Genomic DNA, 10,293 nt, shown 5'->3' on the forward strand with positions numbered 1-10,293 from the left:
AAACAACATGCAATATAAAAGATGATGTACTAAATCATAACAGGATAGGGTACACAGTACATATAGTTAATCAAACCAGTTACTCAACCTTTTACCCAAGTTGATCTCCTTCCGTCTTGGCTGTCTTAGAGTTTATGATGCTTAGGATGGGCATTGTATTACGAATGTGGCCAATTCTTTGCGGTCATGACATTCCTGTCATGACTGAAAAGTCAATATTATTTCCGTCTGTCTAGAACGAGAACATTTGCTTGGAGACAAATATACTACAGGACTGCAAAATGTTGGTCCTGGAAGGGCAAAACACTTTTCTCTTTTGTTTCTTAGAGGAAGTTAGCACTCAGACCAACTCAACTGTACTCAGATGGTATCCCCGGTCAAAATAAGTCAGTAATGTGAGAATGAAGACCTGGGTTTTGGCCCTACGCGACCAACATTCAGGGCAGCCATATGCTATAAATTTGTTAACATAGAGATGTCCATGGTACTTTAAAGACCTCTCTGGGAATATTGCTATGAATACTTTTTAAGAGTTTTATTGTAAATAATCTAAATAAGCCAATAAGGAGAAGCTGTGTGTATTGATTTTCTGTCTCTACATTTGGCTATAAAAATCCTTCAATCAATCAGAATTTTGCTCAGGCAAATAAAATTAACAACATATGCATACCAACATGAATCAAACAGCAAACCCAACAAACTGAGAAGAAATTGCCAACTTGATGAAGAAACAAAGCCTCTTAAAAATGTTTTACAGTGATTCAGAACAAATGTAAGCTGATCCAAGCAGAGTCCAAACAAAGACAGCAGGCTAATGGCCAGTTAATATAAGTAATTGACAACTACATTAGATCATTGGCTGAATTGTTAAGTAATCACCAAGTGGTGATAATCACCTCCATTAACAAAAGGAATAATGGATCTAAAGGCTATTCAGCTATTTGGAATGTGTTTAATACATTCACCGAGGCGTGTAGAATAGTTTTTTTTTTATAGGCCAATATGTATTTCATATCCATTGAGTTGCATTGTGGCCAATGGAATGGGTGGAGTAAAACACCAGCAACAATTGCAAATACAGAGTGCCCCTTGATTTCTTTGCATATAATCATTCTATAGAGTCTCCTGAACATTTCCTACAATACATTCACCGCGGCGTGTAGAATAGTTTTTTTTTTATAGGCCAATATGTATTTCATATCCATTGAGTTGCATTGTGGCCAATGGAATGGGTGGAGTAAAACACCAGCAACAATTGCAAATACAGAGTGCCCCTTGATTTCTTTGCATATAATCCTTCTATAGAGTCTCCTGAACATTTCCTACAATACATTCACCGCGGCGTGTAGAATAGTTTTTTTTTTATAGGCCAATATGTATTTCATATCCATTGAGTTGCATTGTGGCCAATGGAATGGGTGGAGTAAAACACCAGCAACAATTGCAAATACACAGTGCCCCTTGATTTCTTTGCATATAATCATTCTATAGAGTCTCCTGAACATTTCCTACAATACATTCACCGCGGCGTGTAGAATTGTTTTTTTTTATAGGCCAATATGTATTTCATATCCATTGAGTTGCATTGTGGAAAAAGAGGGTGTGGAAATATTGTGTTGCTAGATGTAGCACACTGTTCCCCATGATTAGACAGGTTTGTCTTACTCTACACATTCTCCTGGACATTTCCTACACTGCTTTCTCTGTGGAATATTCAATAGTTTATTAGTTATGAGGCAATATGTATTCCATATTCTGTCATTGGCATTGTCTGAATTTTACCCTTGGAACGTGTTTTAACACCCACTAACACCCACTTTTTATCGAAATTACTCTTAAATATGATCATATGTGAATTGTTGTCAATGTTTTGAGAGGTACATGTTCTCAAACAATTAATAAACTCAATTTATCTCCGTTTTTAAGTAATTCGTTGGTCTCTTTTATTTTGAAAAATTCCAGATTTTCGTGACCCGGAAGTGTTTCTTTAATGTTGTTCACAAGATGCAGATCATTAATAGGTGGGCCTGGGAATATCTGGACTCTTTTTTTTTTTTTTTTTAAAGCTTACATAAACACACATGTATTTTAAAAATTATAAATAAAAAGAGCTTGCAGATTGGTGGTGAATTTAAATATGCCTTGTATTAGTCATGTCAGAATATCACAGATACCAGCCTGTCATAAGCTGTTCACATCTACCTAAACAGATAGCACCCGTTTTCGATCGCGCCCTATTAGTTTTTAATGTACAACAAGATGTCAGACCTCCTGACAGACTCAGAGCCCCGTTTGGGTCCTCTGAATGGGACAACGTTTAGGGAAGTGGCTGCGCGCTGTTGTACATCGGAGGTGGAAAACCGAAACTACGGCAGAAATACACGGAGCTCAAAAGCGTCACATCGTCACAAATGTAATTAATATTAAGAACTTCCTTTCAGAAACATCATCATATTGCTACGGCTGGCCAGCATAAAAAACACGGACGGTCTTACCGCAGCTGCCACATAAGGTGGAGACTCACCTGGTCTTTGAGTTGAAAACCTTGATTATGTCATCATAATCCGAACTATCAATAAGAAGTTTAATATCTAATTGGGAGTCTAAATGGCCAAATGACCAGTTAAATAACAGCAGTAAGTGGCGCTTTCCCCCCGTCGTCCCGGTTGTCTGTTTGGAAGCCTGTGGCGGACGGTGAAGTGCATGTTTAAGTTAAGCAGATGTGCCCGCTTTCCCACATTCCCAGAGCCACTGAACGTCTCACGACCGTCTTTCAGCTACAGATTGAGTTTCCTCAGGCATGGCCTGGTAAGTAATTACTTTTCTTCATTTTCAACCACAGCGATAGTTATTTTCTGAGTATATGTTCAATTTGACCTTCTTTAACAGAAATGTACGCTTTGCTACACTGTTGTAGCAATTGGCACAATAAGCTAACGTTAATGACATGCTTTGGTGAAAACATGAGTAACGTTAAGCTAATGTTACATTATTTCTATAGGCAGAGTAATACCATGTTTACATCCTATTTTTTTCAAGTATAGGTTTTTTTGGTACTTGTCCTGCTGACTTTTTGTCTCTTATCTATGTAGATTTTGCTAATTGAGGTGCACATGGCCGAAGAACATGTCAAAAAGGAGAACAAGACTTAGTCCTGAGGCTGAGGCTATTCAGTTTATTTCATCTGGAGGTGACAAACCTTGTTTTAAGGTCAAGTGGATCAGTGACTTTAAAGGTATTTCATATGTGGTCGAAATTAAAATATGACATAATTATGTGACAGTTACCAGTTCAAGTAAAAAACGCAAAACCCATTGTCAAAGCTTTCTCTGTGCAGTTTATTACATTTGGCCTTGTTAAGTCATCCAGTGCTTAGAAAATATGTTTTGCTGTTGCCAGCTCTTTGCAAAAATAACGACTCCACTTTATCTCATGTTCCTATTGAAGGCAAGCCTGAGCAAAGTCATTTGATAGAGAATTTACCACTGAGCTGCATTGTACTGGTGCTTTCCACCTACTGTAGTTTAATGGTGTTTTTAAATGCTTTCTTAGCTGAACTATTTGATGTCTCCTTGGCTATATAGTTCCCTCACTATCAGATGCACACTATGCTCAAGATTTCACCTATAGACTGAAGCATTTTCTGTTGCGGTATTTCTGCTGAAGCTGTTTGTTACCCACAGCATGATGTAAAATTCTTAACTGTAATTTTGGCTGCATAACTTGACACTATTTTATTAACTTTTACTCAGGACGTGGTGTATTTACCTGCACACCAATTGAAAAGGGATCGTTTGTTGTCAAGTACCGTGGAGAGTTAATATCACAATATGAACCGAACAAGAGGCAGAAGAAGTATACAGAAAAACAAAATGCTTTCTTGTTTGATTTTAAATGGAACAATGACACATGGTGGTAAGATCTGTTATTCTCTAAATGTTTTTTTTTTTTGTGGAAAAACATTTTGTTTCCTCCTACTTTAGCATAGATGCGTCCCACGAAGATGGCTCCATGGGAAGGCTGGTGAATGATGGCCACAAGTCACCAAACTGTAAAATGCGAAAGTTGACAGTCCAGGGTAAACCTCATCTTTGCTTATTTGCAATTGAAAACAGAGACTGAAATAACATATGATCATGGATATTCTCAATGGCCATGGCGTAATCTGGTAAGAAAGACCTCTTGATTGAGATCAATGTGTATATATATATTTATAAAATAATTGTATATATAATTAGATACATAAATTTCCCTTCAGGAGTGTATGCTGCCCATCAATATCTTCCTGTGGAATTACTTTACTGATGAAATTGTGTACACTATGTTTATACTTGGTGTTATAAATGTGCATCATGAGGTGTGCTTGCATGCAACGAAGGAAATATTCTTTAAGTTTAAAAAAAAAGAAATACAAATTTCTTAACTAAAAGAAGTGAAGGTAGAAAAGGGTCTCTTTCTGGCTCTGTCTATTACACATTGATACTTTTTTAATTAAGGCTTATTAATGTATTAAAATACAATACATATCTGACAGATTATTGTTGTTATACTTTGTAGCAGACACTAAGTGGCATGATCCAGACTGAACCTTCAGGAGACCCAGAAGTGAGCGAGAGATCCAGTTCATCCTTCCAACAGGTGACTACACATTTACTCTGGATTTCTTCTATTTTAATACATGTCTCACTTAAGTGCATAAATAAAATGAATTTTTACCTTCTTAAAACAGGTTCTCGTGAAATGTTCAACAATCAGTATAGCCATTACTAGTTTCTGCATACCATCGTGTAAGGAAATGACCCCTAGAATTTGATAGAACTAACTACCCCTCAAAACATAAAATGTATCTTAATTTTCACTAAATTCGATGTTTTTATCTACTTTAAACACATGCATTGCCCATGTAAGCTTCTACTTATGAGTTTCCATGGTTTAACTTCTAGGGAAGTAGATCCCTGTCCATTACTGTGGAGGTTTTAGCTTTCTTTTACTACAACAGTATAACTTAAAAGACAGGAACACTGACTCTTTGTGTGTTCAGTCATCATGTCCTCATTTTGTGAGTGAAAATGTCTGTTTGATGAAAATTATTAATAATTTCAAAAGTTGGACCTCCCGCAGTCTATGATGTTGGATTTCATGATGGAAACTCAAGTTAAAATGCCCAGGTAATAAATACCAATAGACAACAATAACGAAATAGTAAAACCCAAATCATATTAAGGAGCTCAAATGTTACTTTTAATTTCATGTTCTTATTATGTTTAAATGTGGTGTTATGTAAATGTGATTGTACTAGGAGAACAATATTCTAGCTATTAATAAATGTTTAACATATTGATAGAATAAGATGCTTTTCTCTCCATTTTCCTTCAGATCTCTAATGACATTACTGATGAATTTTCGGATGCTACGGACTATGATGATGCCAACTATGTTCCAGATTCAAGTGGGACCTCCTCTGACACAAGTTCTCATAGTAGAGTTCTATGTTCTAATCGGTGTCACCTGAGATATCAAGTGAAAATGTTTGTAATGGGTTTCGTTTTGATATTCTCTTTATTTTCATTGAAGGATTGCTATTGATGTTTTCTTGTACAAGCATGCCACATAGTTTTGACTGAATCTGCCATGTTGAAATTTATTCATGAGGACTATTTATGATCATATGTAGTTTTTTTTGTCCCCACCATTCAGACACTATCATATTTTTCTTACAACTTCAGGATCATATCATAAAGCATTGTTTCAAGTAACTGACATCATTTATTTCAGAGAATACGTTTTAAAATCTACCCTCAGTGTCAACAAGCAAGTATTTTTAGGGATTGTTACTTTCACACTTATTTCCCAGGCTTTCAGTATTGCTTTGTTTTTCCACAAGTTTTCCACATGTGCTCTTTAAGCTATTGAAAATTCCTTATGAGTGGGTGCTACTTTTAACAGGCCTCATGTGTGTTAACTTCCATTAATGTAATTGGGATGTACATTCTGACATTATTTAGACTGGTTAGCTGAACACACTGTACACTGTATTGTTTCAGGTTGGAAGCTTTAATGTTGGATTCATAATGTTCTTTTTTATAGAATGACGCTAAAGAGAGTAGTTCGTTCATTTCAAATAAGCCATGTCCATTGCACTGCCTTATCCTGTATTGTGGTTGGTTGTTCAATGCTGTAAAAACATTTGATGAGGGCTGCCATTTCTTAATTTAGTCAAGCCCTAGTTCTAATAACTCCATCCATATGCAGCATTAGTTAATTATTATGTCCTTATGGACAAGGATAGGAATATTCATGAGGCCAGCCAATGAAGTTCAATCATATCTCTGAGCCACTAAGTTTTACTAGATTTTATCAACCTTTAAATATGAAAAAGGTTTCCTGAACAGTGAGCTAAACTATAACATTTTTTTTTTTTTTTTAAGTTTTAGTTTTATTGTACACCGATGCTTCTAATGCAGAAATTTTAAACATATTTAACAGCAGCCAAGTTGCAAAAACATACCCTATTTTATTAATCACGGAGTCTTTGTAAGTCATATAAACCTGAAATTGAATGTGTATCTGTGGGCTTCACAAATCACTTAAGCATGAAATATCAGTGTTTGTTGCTATGACCTCATAAATCACAAAAACCCAAACATGTCCTCACAAGTAGCATAAAATTCAGGTCTGCCCAAAATATAGCCTTAGACAAAATCTCAACAGATGGATCTATTCCTTGAAGCATTGGTAGGAGATTATTTGATGACCAGGTCTGTTGGACCTTGGGAAAGGCATGTACCCATATTTCACGTTTATTTCGTGTGTGCGTGCGTGCGTCTGTCCGTTCGTCCACAGTATGAATAGATGATTTACTCATGTTTAGTAGGTTTATTCCCACTTGATGTGGTTGAATGGTGTGAAAGCCACTAGAGAAATCCACAAGCCTGGCATGTGCCTATGGTTTTTCCAGATGTGACTGTATATGATGAAGTAATGTAAGGGCAGCATCATTTAGACTCCTACTCTTCCTGTAGGCTAACAAGTTGATCTGCCAGGTTCTGGACCGTGTCTTGTCGTTGCGAAAGTAATTGATGTTCAACACTCTTCATCACTGATGTAGAGCTACAGGCCAGAAGTAATTGGGAAGTCTGGGTCTGCTCTTTTAAACAAGGCAGATGGTAGTGGTCTTCCACATAGCTAAACTGTATGTTCCTCTGAGGACCAGTTGAAAAGTTCATAGAAGACAGTTGTTTGTAGCAAGTCTTCAGGAGCATATTACTAATGTTATGAAGACATGATGCTGTGTTGACTTTCGCTCTTTGGTGAAGTTAAGCCCATCAGTGTTAATGTTCCTGGGTTTACATTGGTCCTCTGTAGTCCCAGACAATATTTTGAGGCCTCTCCAGGCATCACACATCTTTCCACATTCCACCTTTTCTTTAGACCATTTAGCTTCCTTAATTTGCTTCCTTAATTTACCTTGAATCAAATTACACTGGGTCTTGACACCTATGGAATATGTACATGTGTTCATATTGTAAGGTTATTCTTAAGTTCTTTAATTATCCAAGGTTTATCATTTGAACAAATTTCAAATATTATACCTTTCTTTGTGGGTATAATTGTCTCCTCAAATACCATCACATATCCTGAGAAAGCCTCCACAGCCTCATCAATTGTGTTGTCACTGTCGTGAAACTCTAGGGTCCTAGAACTGCGGTCCTGAAACAGCAGCCTCCGGTACTGCAACCACATACTATTGCGGAATTTGGTCAAGCCAAACCAGCACTAGCAAACTATTTTAATTCGATTTAGTTAGATTAACCGTACAGGTATATTGACACTTGTAAAAGCTATTTAAGTGGTTAAATAAATGAAATTACAGTGGGGAGAACAAGTATTTTATACACTGCCGATTTTGCAGGTTTTCTTACTTACAAACCATGTAGAGGTCTGTAATTTTTAATCATAGGTACACTACAACTGTGACAGACGCAATCAAAAAAATCCAGAAAATCACATTGTATGATTTTTAAAAACAAATACTTGTTCTCCCCACTGTATATACATTTGGTGTCTACCATTGTCTGATTAGCTTTTGAATAGAACAATTGAATAGAAAAAGTTTAGCTTTTGATCTAAAGTCAATGTTTGTGCACCAAAAACAATGGACCAGACGGTAGGTTTACACTCAAAGGGATTAGCGCAGATTAGCTTAGTTCAGATACTTCAATTCATAGAAATTAGTCGCTTTTTGCATATAGCTCATCATTCAAAAGCATCATCTTTAGTCTGATGTACAACAGGCCTAATCAGTGCATTTTGGATGTACAGTCATGTTATGAAACTCAGAAACAGTGTGCCAAAATAGGTTCATCAGATAAATGCCTGCCTGATCGGCTATGTCCAGCAAAGTATAGCAACCTAGATTACTGCTTGAATCAAAACAGAAAGATAGTCCTTTTGCCTATAAACAGACCGCAGGTAAGATACTGAGGTGAAATCAGTTTAAATTCTCGATTCAACAGACATGCACATTCGTTCCTACATTCAGGCTCCCTTCCACATTTAGGGACAGAGGTAAAAGAGTAAACCAGGTAATTGCTGAAATATCAGAAGACGAACATAGTATCATTATGGACTCTCATCAACATCAATCTATATGCTGGCCTACTATTTCCATGGATTTATTGATAAATAAATACTTATTCACCAAGTCAAAGGCTGATCAAGTAGGCCATCTATGTTTAGAATAATATACATCAGGTTTGAAGTTCCTATGACCAATACAGAAAAAGATATTGAAGAAATACAGAATTATACCTGTTTGCATTGATTTGATTATTAATAAATCCATAATGGTATTTTTCACCAAGATAAAGCTTGAACCAGTAGGCCAGATATTTTTAGAATAATATACATCAAGTTTCTATGACAATTATTAAAAAAGATATTGAAGAAATACCGAATTAAACATATTTCCTTTGTGAATTTTACAACTTTTTCAAGGAAAACAAAGTTATGTTCTTTGAGTTAAACAACACCGTTAGTCTTAGTTTGGAATGTTTTGGAGTAGTTTTCCGCTTGCAATGCAGCTTTGCTGTTGTAGGATGAATAGTTTACATTCATAAATTTGGACAATGCTAAGAACGCTAATTACAGCCCGAGGACAGAGCTGAACAATGGAGGGTTGGAATTTATGACTCTATGGTCCTGTACCAATATCCGCACTATGCCCTAAGGTCTTCTGCGAAGTGCACACTTGTGCACTTAGCGGCGCAAGGGCCCAAAGCTGTTTTGGGACACTTCTGTACACGTCACTTCTGTTGGGCTTTGGAGACCAAAACATGGTACTGCCTGTAGTTGTGGTGTTCGCAGTACTCCTGCTAAAATGTATCAGAAATCACCTCCAATATATTACTAGAAGAATTCTCATCTTCATCCGCTTATCCGGTATTGGGTCACGGGGGCAGCAGCTCCAGCAGGGGACCCCAAAATGCCCTTTACCGAGCCACATTTGCCAGCTCTGACTGGGGGATCCCGAGGCGTTCCCAGGCCAGTGTCGAAATATAAGGACCTAGGTCTCCGCCCAGCTGGACGTGCCTGGAACACCTCCCTAGGGAGACATCCTGGGGGCATCCTTACCAGATGCCCGAACCACCTCAACTGGCTCCTTTCGATGCAAAGGAGTTCCTCACTCCAAAGGAGTTACTCTACTCCGAGTTCCTCACGGATGGGTGAGCTTCTTACCCTATCCCTAAGGGAGAAGCCAGCCATCCTTCTGAGAAAACCCATTTGAGCCGCTTGTACTCGCGATCTTGTTCTTTCTGTCAAGAATTTTCATTTACACTTAAAAAATTAAATATTCTCCAATGCTCATCGCCATGGTTGCCACTCTTCCCGGTTGTCCCACCTGCGCCAAAGCAACCGTTTTGCTTCCCCAGTGGTTAGCTGTTCAAAACATAAAGACACTACAGGGATTCTGGGTAATAGGTTATAACAAAGTCAGGTCTGATGCACACTTGCGGAAGGGGTGCCTTAAGTGCGCAAGAGGGTGCTGATGATCACCCCTGGAGAACAACACTAAAGTATTGGGACACCCTACAGTCTTGCACCCCTTAGCGAGAATGCGCAATTAAGGGGCACAAGTGCGGATATTGGGACAGGACCAATTACCATTCTGGACTAACTTTTGGTCAGTGAATTTTTAGATAAATAATATTTTTAAACTATCCCTTCATAAACTGGTGCGACGTGTTCCAGAATCTACTCAGATTGGTTAAAAGGTGAAACCGTGATGGACTC

The 10,293-nt window shown here is 37.5% G+C and overlaps 1 long non-coding RNA gene across 4 annotated transcripts; it reads left to right on the forward strand.

Moving 5' to 3' along the window:
• The first annotated feature begins 2,032 nt into the window (after window positions 1-2,032).
• On the forward strand, window positions 2,033-5,756 carry LOC105008224. Of its 4 annotated transcripts, XR_002196458.2 has the most exons (7): window positions 2,033-2,808; window positions 3,093-3,235; window positions 3,753-3,855; window positions 3,984-4,168; window positions 4,558-4,638; window positions 5,107-5,168; window positions 5,377-5,756. It is a non-coding gene; the product is annotated as an uncharacterized LOC105008224 (long non-coding RNA). The 4 variants fall into 4 exon arrangements; XR_827628.4 differs by lacking the exon at window positions 3,753-3,855; XR_827629.4 differs by lacking the exon at window positions 3,753-3,855 and having other exon boundaries at window positions 5,122-5,168.
• Window positions 5,757-10,293: the final 4,537 nt, after the last annotated feature.

Source organism: Esox lucius, chromosome 14, assembly GCF_011004845.1.
Source record: "Esox lucius isolate fEsoLuc1 chromosome 14, fEsoLuc1.pri, whole genome shotgun sequence".
Taxonomy (NCBI): Eukaryota; Metazoa; Chordata; class Actinopteri; order Esociformes; family Esocidae; genus Esox; species Esox lucius.